This window comes from Natator depressus, chromosome 5 (genome assembly GCF_965152275.1).
Source record: "Natator depressus isolate rNatDep1 chromosome 5, rNatDep2.hap1, whole genome shotgun sequence".
NCBI classification, from domain to species: Eukaryota; Metazoa; Chordata; order Testudines; family Cheloniidae; genus Natator; species Natator depressus.
In genome coordinates this window covers 24,292,792-24,313,154 of record NC_134238.1, presented here as the reverse complement: position 1 = coordinate 24,313,154, position 20,363 = coordinate 24,292,792, and the positions used below count along the sequence as shown (strand labels likewise).

The 20,363-nt window shown below is 41.4% G+C and overlaps 1 protein-coding gene across 9 annotated transcripts in view; it reads left to right on the top strand.

Moving 5' to 3' along the window:
- Positions 1-20,363, top strand: part of PRLR (prolactin receptor) — a 225,285-nt gene that overhangs the window by 139,371 nt on the left and 65,551 nt on the right. For 5 of the 9 annotated variants that reach the window (XM_074952464.1, XM_074952457.1, XM_074952465.1 and 2 more), the window contains one exon: positions 12,105-12,324. The exons of the other annotated variants lie outside the window; for them this stretch is intronic. The gene's annotated coding sequence lies outside the window, so the exon portion shown is untranslated. The remainder of the gene's footprint in view (positions 1-12,104; positions 12,325-20,363) is intronic. 9 annotated transcript variants of the gene reach the window in all.

Sequence of the window (20,363 nt, the reverse complement as noted above, 5' to 3'; positions counted from 1 at the left end):
AAAATGATTAAAGATCTAGAAAACATGACCTATGAGGGAAGATTGAAAAAACTGGGTTTGTTTAGTCTAGAAAAGAGAAGACTGAGAGGGGACATGATAACAGTTTTCAAGTACATAAAAGGTTATTACAAGGAGGAGGGAGAAGATGTGTTCTCCTTAACCTCTGAGGATAGGCCAAGTAGCAATGGGCTTAGAATCATAGAATCATAGAATATCAGGGTTGGAAGGGACCCCAGAAGGTCATCTAGTCCAACCCCCTGCTCGAAGCAGGACCAATTCCCAGTTAAATCATCCCAGCCAGGGCTTTATCAAGCCTGACCTTAAAAACCTCTAAGGAAGGAGATTCTACCACCTCCCTAGGTAACGCATTCCAGTGTTTCACCACCCTCTTAGTGAAAAAGTTTTTCCTAATATCCAATCTAAACCTCCCCCATTGCAACTTGAGACCATTACTCCTCGTTCTGTCATCTGCTACCATTGAGAACAGTCTAGAGCCATCCTCTTTGGAACCCCCTTTCAGGTAGTTGAAAGCAGCTATCAAATCCCCCCTCATTCTTCTCTTCCGCAGACTAAACAATCCCAGCTCCCTCAGCCTCTCTTCATAAGTCATGTGCTCTAGACCCCTAATCATTTTTGTTGCCCTTCGCTGGACTCTCTCCAATTTATCCACATCCTTCTTGTAGTGTGGGGCCCAAAACTGGACACAGTACTCCAGATGAGGCCTCACCAGTGTCGAATAGAGGGGAACGATCACGTCCCTCGATCTGCTCGCTATGCCCCTACTTATACATCCCAAAATGCCATTGGCCTTCTTGGCAACAAGGGCACACTGTTGACTCATATCCAGCTTCTCGTCCACTGTCACCCCTAGGTCCTTTTCCGCAGAACTGCTGCCTAGCCATTCGGTCCCTAGTCTGTAGCGGTGCATTGGATTCTTCCATCCTAAGTGCAGGACCCTGCACTTATCCTTATTGAACCTCATCAGATTTCTTTTGGCCCAATCCTCCAATTTGTCTAGGTCCTTCTGTATCCTATCCCTCCCCTCCAGCGTATCTACCACTCCTCCCAGTTTAGTATCATCCACAAATTTGCTGAGAGTGCAATCCACACCATCCTCCAGATCATTTATGAAGATATTGAACAAAACCGGCCCCAGGACCGACCCCTGGGGCACTCCACTTGACACCGGCTGCCAACTAGACATGGAGCCATTGATCACTACCCGTTGAGCCCGACAATCTAGCCAGCTTTCTACCCACCTTATAGTGCATTCATCCAGCCCATACTTCCTTAACTTGCTGACAAGAATACTGTGGGAGACCGTGTCAAAAGCTTTGCTAAAGTCAAGAAACAATACATCCACTGCTTTCCCTTCATCCACAGAACCAGTAAATGCACCAGGGCCATTTAGGTTGGACATTAGGAAAAACTTCCTAACTGTCAGGTTGGTTAAGCACTGCAATGAATTGCCTAGGGAGGTTGTGCAATCTCTGTCATTGGAGATTTTTAAGAGCAGGTTAGACAAATACCTGTCAGGAATGGTCTAGATAATACTTAGTCCTGACTTGAGTCCAGGGGACTGGACCAGAATACCAGGTTCTCGAGGTTCCTTCCAGTCCTGTGATTCTACAAGTCTAATGTGGCTTCTCTCTGACTCCTCCCAGATCCCCATAGAGCATACCTCTATTTCTGGTGTTTATGAATTTCTATCGAGATCTGCTATGGCATAATACCAAGTAGAAAGTTATAGTCAGCAGCTGGGCTTTTGAGAATGGATTTGTGCAAAAGTACTATCCTTCTGGTCATTCTATGTGCATAAGCTGTGGGAGCATATTGTCCTATCCCAGTAAAGAAGGCAATCTCCAGAAACCTCTCCCTAGCCAGTGTCTGATATCAGGACTGGCATCAAGGCACTCCTAATTCTGGTCCTCACAACTACTGCCTGATGACTTTGGGCTAGTCACTTAACCACTTTGCCTTCATTTTCCAGCCTATAAAATATGGATTATAATTAGGCATTGTCCTGACCTACCTCCCAGAAATGAACACCCATTCTTTGTCCCCTGAATTTGAAGATAGGAACTTTCAGCCTGTGCCTACCTTGTAATATAATGGATTGAACGAAAACCCTAGATCTAAAAGCTACCAAACTTTAGGGAAATTTGGCTCTGGATCTGAACTTTGTGAGTAGGGCCCTTCTCTATGGAATACTATGTACTTTCCACGAGTGCTTTGGGTAAAGCTGGGCAAATGAAGAATTTTTCCATTTGCTGGCAATTTCAAAAAGATTAAAAAAATTGTTTCACGTGGACCAAAAAAAGAATTTTTTCAAAAATTTTGTTGATTCAAAAATTTATATTCAAAAGATTTTTATGAAAACATTTCATTTTGGTTTTGAGCATTTTTAAACATTGCTGGGCTTTTAAACATAAAATTAAAGAATTTCAAAACAAAATTTTTGAACTGAAAAATGGTTTTCTTTATAAAATGTCAAAACAAAACATACTGGGTTTTGTGGGGGGATTTTTAAGAGTTTTTCCCAGAACAAACTATTTGGCAAAATCTACATGAAATCATGAAGTGATATGATGACTCCAAAACTACATTTTTCACCAAAAAAAATTTGGGTCAAAAAATTTCACCCAGCTCTAGCTGTGAGGATTCCTCTGTTAGCTTGAAAAGCTCTTTGAAAGCAAATAGCACTATATAAGATTTAAATGTTGTTGTTATTGAAGCTTAATTGCATATTTTATATCAGAAAGGCCTTGTTTAATACTTGGGTGACAGAAAATGCTAAAAATAAGAAGAAGAAAGGTTAAAACGTATCAGGAATTAGGGCCTACAGCAAAGCCGGTCTCTGAGCAACCTAACAAGCTCAGGTGGCCTGTAGTAGGCAGTGTGATTGGTTGGAAGAGTCAGAATACCAGTTCATAAGCCCAGCAGTTCAATGGCTACTCAAAGTATTTACCCACAGCTGGGATGGCTCCTGCTCCAGCCATTCTCCTGCCTGGACCCAGCCCTGCTCTTGCCTTGCTCCAGGTAACCCTAACTTTGACCCTTGGCTGCTGTTCCTGACTTGTGACTTTGGCTCTGAGCCTGGGCTCTAGCATCTGGCTTCTGACTCTGGTTCTGACCCTGGGTCTTGATTCCTAGCTACCGACTCTGGCTTTGACCTCTGGGTACAACTGCCCATGTCCCAGTCACTGACAAAAGGACACTGATTAGGATTTTCAAAGTACCCTAAGGGAGTAAGTACCCAATGCCTGTTGACTCAGTTCCACTATTTGATCACTTTCACCACTGTCCCCACTTCACCTGTCAGTTTCAGCTGTTGTTTGTCTGGATCTTGCACACTGCAAAAGAAGAGACAAAAACATTTTCAAAATAGGAAAATGTGTCTCTAAGACCACAAAAATTGATGGGGTGCTCAAGGGCAAGTGTAGCTGAAACTTTTTTCTTTTCCCCTTAATTTATTAGATTCAGAGTTGATGGTGTTCCTTTAAATGTAAATGTTACTTATTGGCTTGTTGGAAGATGGATAGATTTATCTAGAAGAGTAAGTGCTTTTATACCAGAGATCACTGACTGTACCATACAACTGAAAGGAAATATTCTGAAATTTTTAAAATTAAATGACTACTTCAATTACACAATATTCTTTGGGTTATATGCTTTTCAGCCCTGTGCATTAGGTAGCAATATTTCTTTCCCTCCCCCCATTAAATATAATAGCCAAGAACCCATTACATATAACAGCCAAGAAAGCAAATGGAATCCAATAGCTTCCTCCCTTTCTGGCATATTTTATTTGTATGTTAGAGAGGTCTTGCCTGCTTCACTGAACATTTTAAATTAATGTATGCAGTGTTGTTGTGGCTGTATTAGATATTAGAGAGACAAGGTAGTTGAAGTTGGTCCAATAAAAGAGATTTCCTTACCCACTTTGCCTCTTTAAATTAGCATAGGCAGATGCTGGACTTTTTATAGTTTAAGAGGATTGTGTGTGAGCAGCAAGAAGTAAGCTTCAGTGCTTTGTTAAATAAAGTTATAGTAATCAATTTATTTTGCTATGTTAGCACTGGCTCCAGAGTCTCTTGTAAATGTACTTCACAATGGTAGCACGCATAATTCTGAGTGCTTCATCCCCAGGCTCTGTAAATCATTAACAGGGCAATATCTGTGGTCAGTAGTCAGTTTATATTTTAAATAAGCAATGTTTACATGTAGCTAGGGCATAAAGATAAAGCATTTTATAGTCAAGCACACAGCTGGATGAAAACTCAAATTCAGGAATAGTTCTTTCAATAACTGCATAAACATATGTAACAGAAAAACAGCAACCATATAAGCATTAGTCCAGAGATCCCCAAACTGTGGGGTGCTCCCCCCAAGGGGCGTGGATGACCATTTGGGGGGTGTTGCTGGGGCCTGGGCCAGCCCCCGCAGGGGGCAGGGAAGGAGTGCCACCCAGCTCCGCCCCTGGCCCTGGCCCCAGCTGCCACCCAGGAATACAACATGTGTGTCAGATACTAGTACATAGCCAATATTCATAACTTTAGATGCCAAGATGATACATGGATTTAACCAGGATAATCATATTTGATAGATTGTAACTTTTCCATTGATACTTACATGATACACTTTGTACAAGCTTTGTTACAATTGTAAAACAGTACTCATACCAATGACCTAAATGGTCATATTCAATCATAAAGCATCACAGTCCCTTAGAATATGTGCTAACTACTTATGCTAAACTGTTCGACCTTGTATTTAGCTGTGAAAGGCTGAGTTGTATTTAATATTCATTCATCCAGATTTATTTCAATTCTTAATAAATATGCATCTGACATACGAACGCAATAAATTCTGATTTTATATAATGCATGGAAAAAATTGTATTATAGTAAATATTTATTCCAAAACAATGAGGCTAGTTGGTTACTTCCTATGCGTTTGCATGGAAGAAGAAGTGTTGCCTAGTGTTTGCCACTTAGGAGTGGGGAGACGTGGGTTCTATTCCCAACTCTGCTTCTGTCTCATTGTGAGAGCCTGGTTAAGTTACTTGACAATCCTGTGCCTTTGTGTAAAATTGGGATAACAATACCTACCTTATGAGATCTTCAAATAAGAAGTACTATATAAGTACAACATATTATTTCATGTACAGGACTGTATGGATAGTCTCTGCATTTAGCTGAACTCCAGATATCAGTAAAGAACAGGTAAAATTTAGAGGAGGTTTGTTTAGAACTGCGTCAAGATTTTGGCCCACCTCAGTCTCCTGCCAGTTCATCTATCAAGACTAAGCCAAAAAAACAAATACCTGTTGCTTTTTTTTGTTTCTTTCTTATTTCTGTTATATGTTCACAGATAGAAAGAGATGGATATTTTTATCTGCAAATAAACTCAATGAAAAAGGGCCACAGTGCAACTCTATTGCATTGTCCCATTAGAATCTCCCTGAACCAATTTCAGGGCTGCATCAAAGTGCAAAGCTCAGATATATTTAAAAACAACATTTTTTAATAACTATGTTAAGTTCTTTGTGAGCAAGGAAGACTTTTAGGTCAAAAGGAAAGTACGCTTGGTTTTCTGTTTTTCATAAGTGTCAAAGTCAGATTCAAGACTCACTGAATTTGTCAGACCAGTCTGTTTATTAGCAAAGCGCTTTGCCAATGCACCTGGATATATGTGAGCCCCCTGCAAAAGCTCAAGCTAACTTATTTATACAGATAAGCCAAAGCCAATTTAACATAGGAGACAAAAGGAAGCAGAAACTGACAAATATACATACATATCTTGTTTGCATACTAACGTTTACCAGTCTCCTAGCTAGGTAGGAGCTCTAAGTTAATTAGTTTGAGGACCCATTGTCTCACACTCCTGAATGTTTCTCTTCCTGACAACTGTATTTCAACAAACCTTTCAAGCAGCATTTCTTTAATGAATTATAATTTCAATATAATTTATTCTACTTTCACATAAGCCACTTATTTTCTGTAATCTCAAATACTGTACTGTTTGCAGGGTGAAATTGGCATTTTGCTCCCACATAAATAAATCCATAATCATCAACATGAATCACTGGATGTATGCTGGGAGAATTTTCGTATATGAAGCTGAGAGTTGCACGGTGAAAATTGGGCGTGGTGGGAAAGAGAGCAGAATCTCAAACTCCCAGTGTTTTCTGCTGAGTAATGGCTTTATTCTGTTAACTCTGTGCCTGAAGAATCTCAGCTGAGTCCCATTCTGGGGGAGTAGCTTCAGATTCATTCCCTTAGCAAGTAGCCTGGCATTCTGTGGCCCCAGATTGAGCCACAGCATCTTGAGTCTCCGGATGCTAGAGACTGAGAACACTGAATAAACAATGGGCCAAATCAATCCCTGGTGTAACTTCATTCACTTCAAAAGTATTAAAACTGAATAAATATGGCATAAGTATAGGGTATATATAAGTATAGGAGGAAGGTCAGTCAGCAGTTCTCCAGCACCCCCTGATGTTTAGCTACATATTAGTGCTACTCAGGAAAAAAAATTCCCTAGCAATAGGGATTGTGCAGCACTTGTCTCAAAGCCTGAGCCATGCAGGTGAAAGTGGTGGTGTTGGAAAGAGGAGGTGTGTGTAGTAGCACCAGGAATATACAGGAAAGAGGCAATGCTGAACAAAAATATAGATCAAAGCCCAGGGGAAAACCTATTGACAAAATGTCTGGCTCCCTTTCATCATCAACAATGGAAAGTTGCACTGAGCTCATCTATCTCTAACCTGGCCAGCTTTATATAAGTAATGTTTCCACGAGCATGAAATGTTCTTGAACAATTTCTTCTATGTTTTAGACACTGGTAGGTTTTGTTTTAGCAGAATTCCTTTTTGTGCCAACTTTTTTGTGTGTATGTAACCCCAGTTTTGTTGGGGGACACATGCATAGCCTGCTGTGGAAAAGATTAAAATAGTGTGCCATTTCCCCACAGTCCTCATAGCTAAGTGAATCAGCTGACATCCATTTTAAATTTATTAGTGTTTGAAATAAATTCTCAGAAGCAAAGAAGGCATCTTGAAATTAGCTACAAAATCCAAATTTGTGATTTGGGCTCATGTTAGCAAAACAAGCCAAAATAATGCATGCATTTTTTTTTGAAGTCCATGATACTTGAAATCCACATCATGATAGCAAGATACAAATCTTTCACTACCAAGACAACCAAGGGAACATAGCAGCAAGTGAAGTACCTCGTTGCTGGCCATGCTCCTGAGAGTATAGCAATCAGCAGGATTGTTTGTGTTCTGTGCTAAGATCACTGTGGTACTACTTTGCCTACTGAGACAAGCTGCCTTATTTACAACACAATACATATCTACTGGCAGATACATCAACACCATGTAAAAATACAGCAGAGCAAAGTGCCCACCAAAAAATAATATTGGGGTAATGGTCTCACAAATCATATCTGTCTTTAAGTGTTTTGTAATTACTGTAGATCTGTTTCAGCATCACTAATGACAGTTGTGTGGAAATTAATATAATTTGCTGTTGATCTGAATTGTGCAAACTACAATTTGAACTGGAAAAGGAGTCCAAATCGGCGTTGCTTCAAGTTCAAAGTGCCATGCCAGAACAAATAGTAGTTTGATAGAGTTTTGCTTTTAAGAACTATCAATATAAAAATGCAAACTTTATCTGCAGACTTTATCAAGCTGCTGTGTTTGTGGTATATTTTGAGTTCGAGTCAATCTGTAATGGGAATCACAATGGTTAATGAAAAATACAAGGGGGTGTTGTGAAGCTAAAGCCCTTTGTGATCTTTAGATGAAAGGTGCTACACGCATATATATTATTATTGTTATTTGTATTATCCCAAAATAAAATGAATGGCTTTCCAAAATTCAGTAAAGCTGGGGGCTCTACTCAGGCAGTCCTCTCCAGTCACCTTTGCCTGCTGGCATGTTTAAATTTCACTGGAAAATGTACCACAAATTCATTGATGTCCCGGGAATGTATCCGTTTTCATTGCCTGATCAATGCATACATGCAGAAGATGAGCAATACATGGAATGTGCAGCAGATGTGGATACATTTCTTTCAAGTCCTTTATTAAACATTGCATGTATATCAAGGAGAGTCTGTTAATTCGCTCATAGTTTCCCCACATTTGGCTGTACTCTCACAACAGATCTTGAACCTAAATTAAAGTGACCCCTACGTTGCATGGAACAACAGATGATTTCAATAGCATAGTATTTATTTATGTGTTTTTGTCACTGTAGAACACTGCAAGAACTTTCATTGCTGGCTGTCTGGAAAGCTCTGGGGTTTCATCAGTTACTAAGGAGAATTTTTCACTACTCTAAAGATCCTTAATTGCAGCTTGGTGAGCAAAAACTTCAGGCAGGTATTTTGCTTCCAGCTGACAGTGTTCTGGGCCAGCATGTGCTGCCGCTGCAGACTTATGAAGCAGAGCTAATAAAAAGCTCCAACTATAGAAACCATTCACTGGACTCTCCCCAAAGCATGTACCATATTGTATAGAAAATCCACAGCTGCTTCTTTCTTTTGTATCGTTCTTTCCAAACAGGCTCCTATTGAAGCTTTGGTTACCTATGCTTGACTCTTAATTTCAAATGAGACATCCTGTTCAAACGTTAAGCAACATGATTTGCCTTTCTGGAGTCTTATGTTTTTATAAACTTTGTGGTGCAAACTATCCTCCTCTCCCTTTCCAGTCTTTTTCTCTGTTTTGAATTTGAGGTCAGGGTATTCACTCCAATATTCCTCTAAGGCTTCTTTTACAACCCATTACCGTCATAAACTGACAAATTTGGCCTCTCATACGGTACTATTGCAGTTGGGGCCCCTGCCACAAATGTAATAGCATGCATGCTCTTCCTAAACTTTGGGGTCAAGCAGATGGGCGGTTCCAGCACTGCATGGCAGCTGTCGTAGCTCTCTGTGACTTAATCACCGCTGATCTGGGCAAGTGTTCCTGGCCCAGCCACGTGGTCATTGTCACTAGGAAGGTGTCCTAATGCTGCCATGACTGCAGTAGCTGCCAGCTGCTGAACAGCTCCTGCCTGGGGATGGCAGACTGCTCCCTGCACTAGCCAACTACTATTGATGCATATTTTTTCATCTATTTCTGTGCGTCAGCTGAAATGAAGTTTACAGACAACTAATGATTTAAATAGACTCATTCCAAGCCTATGTATATACACCAGTCTAAACCTAGAATGTGAGGTCAGAATCAGGCCCATTGACTTCAGGGTGGTTGCATGAATGTAAGCTGGGAGGGTTTGGCTATGTGTGCCTAATGAAGTCATTTTAATGTACCAACAAGCCCAGGAAAATATATGGTGTTGCAGATTTCAAGGTCCAGTGGAAATTAATGCTTTTTTTCATCCTGGTTTTATAAATGGGCTTCAGGGGACAAAAAGCAGTTACATTCTGGTCCCTTAAATGCATTTGTTTGTCACCCACCTAACTGACTGGTAGACGACTGCCAATTATGTGATGTGACCATTTGCTCCAATCAGTTTGTAATTCCTGCAGGATTGCTAATGGTGGTAAATGAGCCTAAGTAGCGGTTCTTAAATGAGTTCAATAGTTATTTCTTTTTCCTTTTAATCTCCTATTCATTCCTTCAGCCTAAGCAGTTCTGATAGTTCTCTGAGAGCAGCACCATCTTTACTTATGCTTATGTGAGTGCACTAGCTACTGAGCTAAAAGTTTCATTTGAATAAGAGCAGACTCCTATATTGAAAAATATAAATTATGTCTAACAAAATTATGAAGAAACAAATGGAATTAATAAAAGGTAACTGCTGTAACTTGCTAGTAACATCTTGTTGTTGTAGATTCATGCTCCAGAAATCTGGTCTGTTGGTGACCACTCAACACAATTGCTATTAACAACAAGTAGGAAGGAATCCAAGCCAAAATAGGGAAAGAACGGACTAAAGAATATTTAAATAAGTTAGGTGTATTCAAGTTGACAGGGCCTGATGAAATTCATCCTAGGGTACGGAAGGAACTAGCTGAAGCAACCTCAGAACGGTTAGCAATTATCTTTGAGAATTATCTTTGAGAATGCCTGGAGGACAGATTAGGTCCTAGAAGACTAGAGAAAGGCAAACATTATACCTGTCTTTATGAAGGTGAACAAAGAGGACCCAGGGAATTATAGACCAGTCAGCCTAACTTTGATGCCAGGAAAGATATTGGAACAAATTTATTAAACAATCAGTTTGTAAGCATCTGGAGGATAATAGGATTATAAGTAATAGCCAGCAGGCATTTGTCAAGAACAAATCATGCCAAACCAACCTAATTTCCTTCAACAGGATTACTGGCCTAGTGGATGTGCTATATATTGATTTTTTTGGAAGGCTTTTGATGCAGTTCATGACATTCTCATAAGCAAACTAGGGAAATGTGGTCTGGATGAATTTATAAGACGGATGCACAACGGGTTGTAAAAACATACTACAAGAGTAGTCATCAATGGTTTGCTGTCAGACAGGGAGGTCATACTTAGGGGGGTCCTGCAGGGTCAGTCCTAGGTCCAGTACTAGTCAATATTTTCAATAATGATTTCAATAATGGAGTGGAGAGTATGCTTATAAAACTTGCAGACAACACCAAGCTAGGATTGCAAGCATTTTGGAGGACAAGATTACATTCAAAATGACCTTGACAAATTGGAAATTGTCTGTCTGAATTCAACAAGATGAAATTAAATAAAGACAAGTGCATAGCACTTCACTTGGGAAAGAAAAATCAAATTCACAACTACAACAGGGGGAATAACTGGCTTGGTGGTGGTACTGCTGAAAAGAATCTGGAGGTAATACTGGATCACAAATTGAATATGAGTCCACAATGTGATGTAGCTTTGATAATGGCTAATACAATTCTGGGGTGTATTCATGGAAGTGTCATATGTAAGACATGGGAGGTAATTGTCCTGCTCTATAATACTCAACATTGGTGAGGCCTCAGCTGGAGTAGTATCCAATTCTGGGTGCCATACTTCAGGAGCGATGGGGACAAATTGCAGAGAGTCCAGAGGAGAGCAACAAAAATGATACAAGGTTTAGGAAACCAGACCTATGATGAAAGGTTAAAAACACCTGGGCATGGTTAGGCTTGGGAAAAGAAGACTGATGGGGAATGTGATAATAACCTTCAAATATGCTAAGGGCTGTTATAAAGAGGATGGTGATCAATTGTTCTCCATGTCCACTGAAGGTGTAGGACAAGAAGTAATGGGCTTAACCTGCAGTAAGGAAGATTTGGGTTAAATATCAAGGAAAAACTTTCTAACTAAAATTGTAGTTAGGCTCTGGAATAGGCTTCCAAGGGAGGTTGTTGGGTCCCCATCATTGGAAGATTTTAAGAACAAGTTGGACCAACACCTGTCAGGGATGATTTCGTTTTACTTGGTTCTGCCACAGTTCAGGGGGCTGAACTCGATGACTTCTCGAGGTCCCTTCCAGCCCTACACTTCTATGATTCTATATCTTAATCTTCAAAAGACAAAACCTTCTGTAGAGGCTCAGGGCCTGACGTATTTTGCTTCAGCCTACTTTCTAGCCCCTCCTGCTACTTGTCCTCTGGTCAACTAAAGCTCTAATCCAAAACCCATCAAAATCAGTGGGAATCATTTAATTGATTTAATGAACTTTGGATCTGTGACTAGTACCACTGACATTTATGTGATGTTGCACTCCATATGCTTTATGGAAATATGTTTATGAATATGACATAACTGGAATATGCTTTATGCTAAATACCCTTTGTATGGTGTCATTAGAAAGTTTGTAATCTCCTAAGTGTGTTCATCCTAATTCTTTGCATGTATTATTTCTATATCTGGAGTTAGGAGAATAAGATATAAACTTGTATCACTGATGTAAACATATTAAGTGGAGGACATTAAGGGGCTCCAGAAACAATCGGTTGTAAATAGCCTTAGTTACTTGAAAGCCTTCATCTGTGTGTGTGTGGGCCAGCCCATGGGGAATGGAGACTAGGGGTCTTACAGTGACATGTGACCATGTCACCCGATAATGAAATCCATCTTAAATATGGTACTTTTCCATTTAGAAGGAGTGGTGGGGATCCAGAGAGACAAAAATTCCTGCCTTGTGCCAAAGCTATAAAAGGGGGTGGAGCAGGACAAAAGGTGCTGCCAGTCATGAGAAAACCCCGGCTCACCACCTGAGATGTCTGCTGGAACTAATAAGGACCGTACCAGGGGAAAGGATTGAGCCCAGACTAGGAAGGCATATAGTCTGTGAAAGAAGCTTATTGGAACATCTTTGAGGTGAGATATTACCTGTAATCAATTTCTTAATGATTAAACTTAAACTTGCGTGTTTTGTTTTATTTTGCTTTGTGACTTACTTTGTTCTGTCTGTTGTTACTTGAAACCATTTAAATCCTACTTTTTATACTTTTTTGTTTATTAATAAACCCAGAGTAAGTGATTAATACCTGGGGGAGCAAACAGCTGTGCATATCTCTCTATTGGTGTTAGAGAGAGAGAGTGAACAATTTACCCTGTATAAGCTTTATGCAGAGTAAAACAGATTTATTTGGGGTTCAGGCTCCCAGGAAGGCTGGACACTGGGTGCTGAGAAAGTCCCTGTTAACTGAGAAGCCCCTGGGCTGAGTGAATCTCAGTTTCAGTGAACCGCAGAGAGGCCTGGCCCAACCTCTGGGTCTGTGCTGGAGCTGTCTGGAGTGTCCTAACTCAGCAAGACAGGAGAGGAGGGGTGCCTGTTCTGGCAGAAGGGATGTTCTCAGTGGTATCCCAGCTCATTGAGTGACAGTCTCAAGGGGAGTCTCTGTGACCGAACCCGTCACAATTTAATCATACATTTCTGAAATAGAAACTGACCAAATAGTGATGAAGGGGAAATACTAATGGCAGCACTTCTCCAACTATGCACCATACATAAGTCTTAATTTTGCTAAAACTGCAAATGTTAATTCCTATTGCCTCCGCTTACCTTTATCCAATTTTTAACTCTTTTTCTTAAAGTAATAGTGAAGCGTTCACAGTTCAAATACCGAAATCCTAAGTGCTAAACCAGAATCTGCTGGAGTTGATCATATTCAAGATCAGATTTTAGGCATTCACATTTAAATAACAATACATAGAATTTTAATGAAGAACCAGGGTCAAGTACAAAGTTTGTCTGCAGTTATTATGAACTGTATCCATCTCAGAGTGACATTTTCTTTGTATGAGCAAAGGCAGTATAAGATAGGATCTGTAATTTGTCTTCGTCATGAAATTTATTTTAAAAAATCAGTTGTATGGAAGTGAAAGTTATTGTTGGATGCAGTCAATCTTCTTCTTTGGGGGGGGGTGCTAATATTAATAAAGACAGTCCAGTACTGTCTTTATGTGTGAACATTGTAGACTGTAAAGTCTGTAATAATCAGACTTTAAAATGTATGTGGTGGTAGAAATAACAACAACAATAATAAAGATGCCAACAAATGTGGTGCTGTTCAACTCTGATTAAATATAAAATGTTACTCAATTTACTTAGCTCTGAAACTAATAGTTTTGAAAATAACAAATCCATCAGTCTGTTAATAACTTCCATGCATTGTTAATCCAGATTTTAATTTTTAACATTGGTCTGCTCCCATCACACAAACAAAATCCAGGTTTATAGTCATCTTAATGGTGAACCGAAAAGAATATTTGTTTGGTTTGCTCCTACTTATTTCTCTAGCTCATCCCAACACAAGCCTTTGAAGAAAGTAAAGAGAAAATGAGAGGGAAGAATCAGGAACAAAAATACTCCTATATAGGCTAAGGATGGGTGCATTTTGGTGGTCACTGATGAGAAAAAGAACAAAAAGAAGTAGCCTCAAAAGAGTTGTCAGGAAGATACTGGGATGATGCTGACTGAAGCTGGTGTCTGCTCTATCAAAGCTGAAAGATACAAAGAAAAAAAATCACAGTGCCACAATAAATCACTGAGCTGAATTCTCTTTTCATACCAGCTTCACACACTAGTGAAACTCCGTTAACTTCAGTGGAGTTTACTCCTGATTTATATAGTAAGCAAGAGGAGAGTCAGGCCCATAAAGTAATACTTTACCTTCAATAGAAGTTGCCAATGGAGTGTGAAGCAGATCCTAAGGAGGGCATCTCCTGCTCCTGCTGAAGCAGGTCAAAGGAAATGGGGGGTGGGAGGAATTCCACTTCTGCCTTCCCAATTTCATGAAAGTTCAACAACACATGAAGAAATTAATGTGGGGTGCGGGGGGGGGGAAACTTACTCCCTTATACAATTAAAATAATAGTTATAATAAAGGTAGGGCTGGTAGCACTAACCATTATTAAGGTTGCCCAACATTTCCCATTATAAAGACCTTGTTTTCTTTAGCTTATAACTTTTTGCTAAACTGTAATCATTCAGGCTGAAGTTTTCCATGCTGACTGTCTGCCTCAGGCTGATTTTTTTTTTTTCTTTTAAATTTCAGCCAGAATAGTTCAGCTGTTGCTGACAATGAAGCTATGGGAAAATATATTGTTTTGTCCAGGTTAAATTCGTGAGTGCTTTACTTTGAAAGTTTCTAGCATCCCAATGGTTTGCAGCAGGGACTTGCCAGAGGGGTGGCCTTTGTGTCAAGGTTGTACCTTTTTCCATTTGTGTGGGAAAATTTTGGTGACGTTATAAGCCTTTGAAAAATTGCAGTTTACTAATGCTCTGTACAGACTTGCTAGAGTTTAACACTGAACTCTCCAAAGATTCCATCTTCACTGAGCATGCTTGAGCTTTTCAGGGCTGCTGATGTTGGCCAAACTGCACATGCACAATCCCCACAGAGCAGTGGTCCCCAAACTGTTTACCTCATGTCCCTCTTTACCCCATCCATTCCCTGCCCCAACTGTGTTTGGGACCTGGGGCCAGGAGTGGGGCCACAGTTGAGGCCAAGGCTGAGGCTGGAGTTGTGGCCAGGCCAGGGGCCATGGCCGGGAGCAGAGCTGTGCTTGGGGGCCACAACCAGGAGAGGAGCCGCAGCTGGAGCTGGGAGCCGGGGCTGAGGCCTGGGCTGCAGCTGGGAGTGGAGCCGCAGCCAGGAGTCAGGTCTGGAGCAGAGCTTGGGGGCATAGCAGGGGCTAGGTAGTGCTCTCTCCCTGCCCCCGTTGAGGCTGGACCAGGCCCCACTGCACCCCTCCAAACGGGGCATGCCCACAATTTGGGGACCACTGCCATAGAGAGACTGAGCATGTGCCATCCCTTCCAAACTCCTACTTGTGACTGGGCTGTGCATGCACCATCTCTACAGAGCAATTGAGCATGCTCCCCCCAGCCCAGCGCCACAAGGTCAAAGCTAGTCTTTCCCTGTAATGGTTGCTCCTGACTGCTGCTGGGCACTGGAGGCAGCTGAGAGTAGTGAATCTGTCTCTCTCCTGTGCTCTCAAGCCCCCTGCTGGCATTCAGACAATGTGGAGGAGGAACCCATGTGATTCAAATTCAGAGGGGGCAAAACCCAGACCTAGGGCACTGTGGGCAGGGTTTGGGGAGTAGATTTCATTAGGAGGGTGGTGAAACACTGGAATGTGTTACCTAGGGAGGTGGTGGAATCTCCTTCCTTAGAAGTTTTTAAGGTCAGGCTTGACAAAGCCCTGGCTGGGATGATTTAGTTGGGGATTGGCCCTGCTTTGAGCAGGGGGTTGGACTAGATGACCTCCTGAGGTCCCTTCCAACCCTGATATTCTATGATTGATTGGGACAAGGACCCTGGGGAGTGGAGACTGGGCCTGACTGGGCAATGAGAGTGGGTCAAGGAGAAAAATGGGGTGGGAGACAGGACGATAGGGGCGGACTAAAATCAGATTAAGGACTAGGGCAGACAGACTAGTTGGGCAAGGAGACTGGACTAGGAACCTGTATGATGGAGGGAAGGAGATGTGGGGGAATGTTGCCTGTGCAACCCTTATTCAGGCTCCTTGTTCATATGCATAATGACAAAGTGTTTGATTACATGATCACGTAGTATTTATTCCACTGGACTCTTGTCTCATTCACCACACATTATGGACAGTGCTCATTTAATGGGCAGCTTTTAAACATTTTCTTTTCTCCTCATTGTTCAATGTGTGACCCTCAGTCTTATTTGCTGCACACTATTCAAAGCATGCTCTGAGGACAGAATAATTTTCTTATAAACTTTTCTATGGCACTCATCAGTGTAGTACCTGAGTGGTTCACGGACATTAGTGAATGTATTTGCACAACACCCCATGACATGAAAAGATATTCTCCCCATTTCACAGATGGGGATTTGAGGCACAGAGAGATTAAGGTTAAAAAAAATCCATTATTTTTGGATGCCCGATATCAGATGCCTAGGACCTGATTATTCACAGTACTTTCCATTATTAGCACTTCCTGTGTTCAGTGTGCAGCACCCACTGAGTTCAGTTGCAGGTGTGTGTGCTCAGCACTTGTGCAAGTCAGACTGAGTTTGAATCAGACACCCAGAAAATGAGGAACATACAGTTAGTGACCACATGTGAAGGTGACTTGCCCAGCATCATATACGTACTCTGGCAAAGGCATAGGTAGAGACCCGTTCACCAGTGTAGCATTCAACTGCCTTAACCATAAGATCATCCTTTTCTCTTCCTACAGTTCCCGGCCTTGTTCATTACACACCATCCAACAAATGAGGCAGGAGTTCTACAGACAACAGTCTTCTCTATACAGAGCTGATTCATCCCCAGCGCAGCTCCATCCCATGCATTGAATGAGGCAGGGTTCCTGTGGAAAAAATATGTGGTCATGTAATTAAAGACGATCATACTGCATCTGCACAAAGGGGCTGAATTAAGGTTACCCAAGCAAATTTATTTCTGGAACTTCCTAACTTCTGAGTGCGTTACTTCGCAACCTTAATAATGTTCTTTTAACATAGGTTTTTGTGTGTAATTAATAAAATACTACTAAGCACTTACAGTGTATAGTGCAACTTCTGTCTCAGGATATCTGAGGATCTTTTATTGAGGATCTCAGTTTTGTTAAGATGAATTGCAAGTGCCAATGTGCTTGAAAAGATTTTTAAAGCACTCATACAACATTTTTTCTTTCAGTTTCTGGTACAATTAAACCTGTACAACAGTTCACCCTTATTCAGCCACCTCCTGTCTTAAAAGACTACCCAAAAATATCCCTAAATCTAGGGCCAAATCCTGCAAATCTCATCTTTACTTACTTCAGTGGAGACTGTGGGCTAAGTCCAACTCACATAAGTCTATAGAAAATCTCCCCTTGACATCAATGGGTGTTAGATCAGGCCCTAGTGCAGAAGTAAAAATGTGAAAGATTGCAAGATCAGGATCATACTGAGTACTGCTGTGCTCCACCTTTGTTAGAAGGTTGGCTCCTTTAAGCAACCCTTTTTTTTTTGGGGGGGGGGGGGGGTCGGTTCTTTAGGCTTAAGTAGTCTCTCATGTCAGTTATCACTGTGTTTTAAATATTATTTAAGTCCCAGTTAACATTAAAAACATATATAATACTTTCAAAATCTTCTTTTAATCTACATTGTGATTATGGTATGAAATAATTTTCAGAATAGTTTTCTGAATAGATGACCCGTAAGGCTTGATCTGTCCCCCCACTATGTGGACTTCACAGGTGGGAAGCCCTGTATGTTAGCATGAATTCACATTCACATCATACCATCTGGAACTCTGTTGTTTAATTTATTGCAAACAAGTAGCAAAGTTTTCTTACAGCATTTTTTTTGATGGGATTCTAAATAAACCCTCTAGCTTTGGTCTTTCACTCACCTATCTTAAACAGTTGTTGTATGTCTGGATTTCAGGTGATCTGTGTGTTTTCAAATAGCTATTTATGTGTGTTTAAATGAACCTTTTTTACTGTGTTCAGACAAATACCATTTATTTGTTTTTCCCGTTTAGTTATTTGTCCAAATCTTTTTGAATGGGGAATGAAATACTGTGAACTGTCATTAAAAGATGTGTCCTCTTCTTGTCTAAGTCTGAGTACATTGCAGTAACATGGCTAATTTGAGTCTCCAATAAAAACTCTTTCATTTAATACAAAACTCCTGAGACCTACATTTACTGACGTTTCAAGAGCCATCTCCTAATTGGGGTGAATTTTTTCCTCTGTGTGCTGAAATGTGATGTGCAAAAGTTAATGCTTTTAAACTGAAATCTCTCTAAAATTTAAAACTTTTAATTGAAAAGCTTATTACACTAAATTGGCTTTTTTCCAGAAGATTCTCCATCACAAACATGTATTATTGTCATGTTTTGGAGATTCATTACTGTGCACTCAATACAGCAGACTTTTTTTCTTAAAGAGCTTTCATTCTCACAAAATTATAAACTCTCACATATGGGATCCGAAACTCAGCTGTGGTCAAGAAGCATTTAGTGCAGCTAAGGAGTGGGAGGTGCAAAGGTAGCTTTAAGCCACCTTTACACTCTCCTTCTCTTGGGGCAATTCAGTACTGGGTTAATCCCATTGAGTATATTAGAGCAACCTTCAGACAGCTTCATCTTGTGCCAGCTGGCCATGGCCCCATGCTCCTTCTGCAGGAAGAGGGATGGTATATGAGTCACTACAGCAGCTCTATACCATGTGAAGATCCCCCTGCTGAATGTAGTATAAGCCTGCCCCGAATTCCCCTCTGCACAACTATATTCAGAGTTGGCAAAGAGCTCCCTCCCCAGTTCACAGGCAGAGGGTCCTTGGGCAGCTGCTCCATCCACACCTCTACTTATCACAGTGGTACCACTTGGGTTGTACTGAGTGGAGGGCCTTGCTTGGTGAATTTCATTTTCTGTGCACAAATGAAATGCATGAGTGGTAGGTAGAAATGTGTGCAGGAAAAACTTGGACAAAATGTTCAGCGTATTATGCATCTACTAAGATAACCACCATGACTTTTATTCTTCAGTGACAAGGAGGTTTTCAGTCACAGTCATGCTGTAATACACATTAAAAATGTCATGGTATATAGTTTCACAGCAGTCACTCTAGCTAGTTCTCATGTGTAAATGAAAATGCCACACAAATAGAGATACTAAAGAGGATACTTCACTTTATAGATTAGCAGCCTTCATGTTTTAAAACAGATCTTAAAAAATTCCAACTCATTTTCTAAAGAAAGTCAAGTTAATTGCTCCCAAGTTGGGGATTTATAGAACCTATTTTAATAATTGGGCTGTAAAGTCATAAATAACAAAGGAAAATGGTTTATAGTGTAATGTTGTCAGACTCCTAACTATTGGCTGCTGCTTCTGTAATAAAGAAAGTATTTAAGGAAGGAATCAAACTCTTCAGCAAGGGTAAAAATTGATTTTCTAAGAGAGTTACAGTCCAGGGGCTTAAGTGCTGGACTGGGAACCAAGAGCTCCTGAATTTTAAAGCTAGTTCTTAAATATACTTACTCCCCAATGGGAAGTGAGGATGTTGACTATCTTGCAGGAACTCATGGGCGGTGGATATTGTAGGCAGGGGTAGGCTGTGCTTCCCCAAACAGCCTAGTGTGGCCCCGCCCACACTACACCCCCCAGCCCAGGCCCCTTCTCTGCGGTTTCAGCACCCTGGTTGACCCAGCTGGCTGGGGCTGGCTGGCCTGCATCCTGCAGGGACTCTGGATGGCTGGTGCTGTGGCCACACTGCCTGGAGCACTGGGGCAGGGGATGGCCCAGCCGCTCAGAGCACTGGGGCTGGGGTGGCTCCCACCTGGCGCAGCAGGGCTGGCCACACTGCCTGGAGCAGCGGAGCTGAGGGCGCTGCCCCCACAGCGCAGCATGGCTGGCTGGCCGTGCCCCCCAAAGCACTGGGGCTGGTGGTGCTGCTGCCTGGCGCACCGGGGCTCGCCGCACCACCCAGCACACCAGGGCTGGGGTCTTGCCACCCGACTCTCGGGCTGAGGGCCACAGTGGGGCTGCTCTGGGCTCCTATGAGGGAGCAGGGCAGAAGAGGCGGGCAGAAGGGATTGGGAGGGAGAGAGGGCCAGAAGGGGAGGGGTCGGGGACTAGGCTCCCCCAGCGGCTGGGTCACCAGCTGCCCATGCAGGAAGTGTTTGTCACCTTTCAGAACAGGGCCCATAATCCCTCTGTCTCAGTTCTTCCATCTGTAAACTGAGTTAATAATACTTACTTACGTACCACACAGCACTGTTGTGAGGAATAATTATACAGTGTAAAGTTTGAGAATGAAAGGTTCTACAGTAAACAAAGATCATTATTATTATTATTATTATTATTTTTCTATTTTCTACTTAATTAAATGCTACTAGTAATAACTCTTTGCACTTCACTAGCACCTTCTATCTCAGTGGCTCTCTACC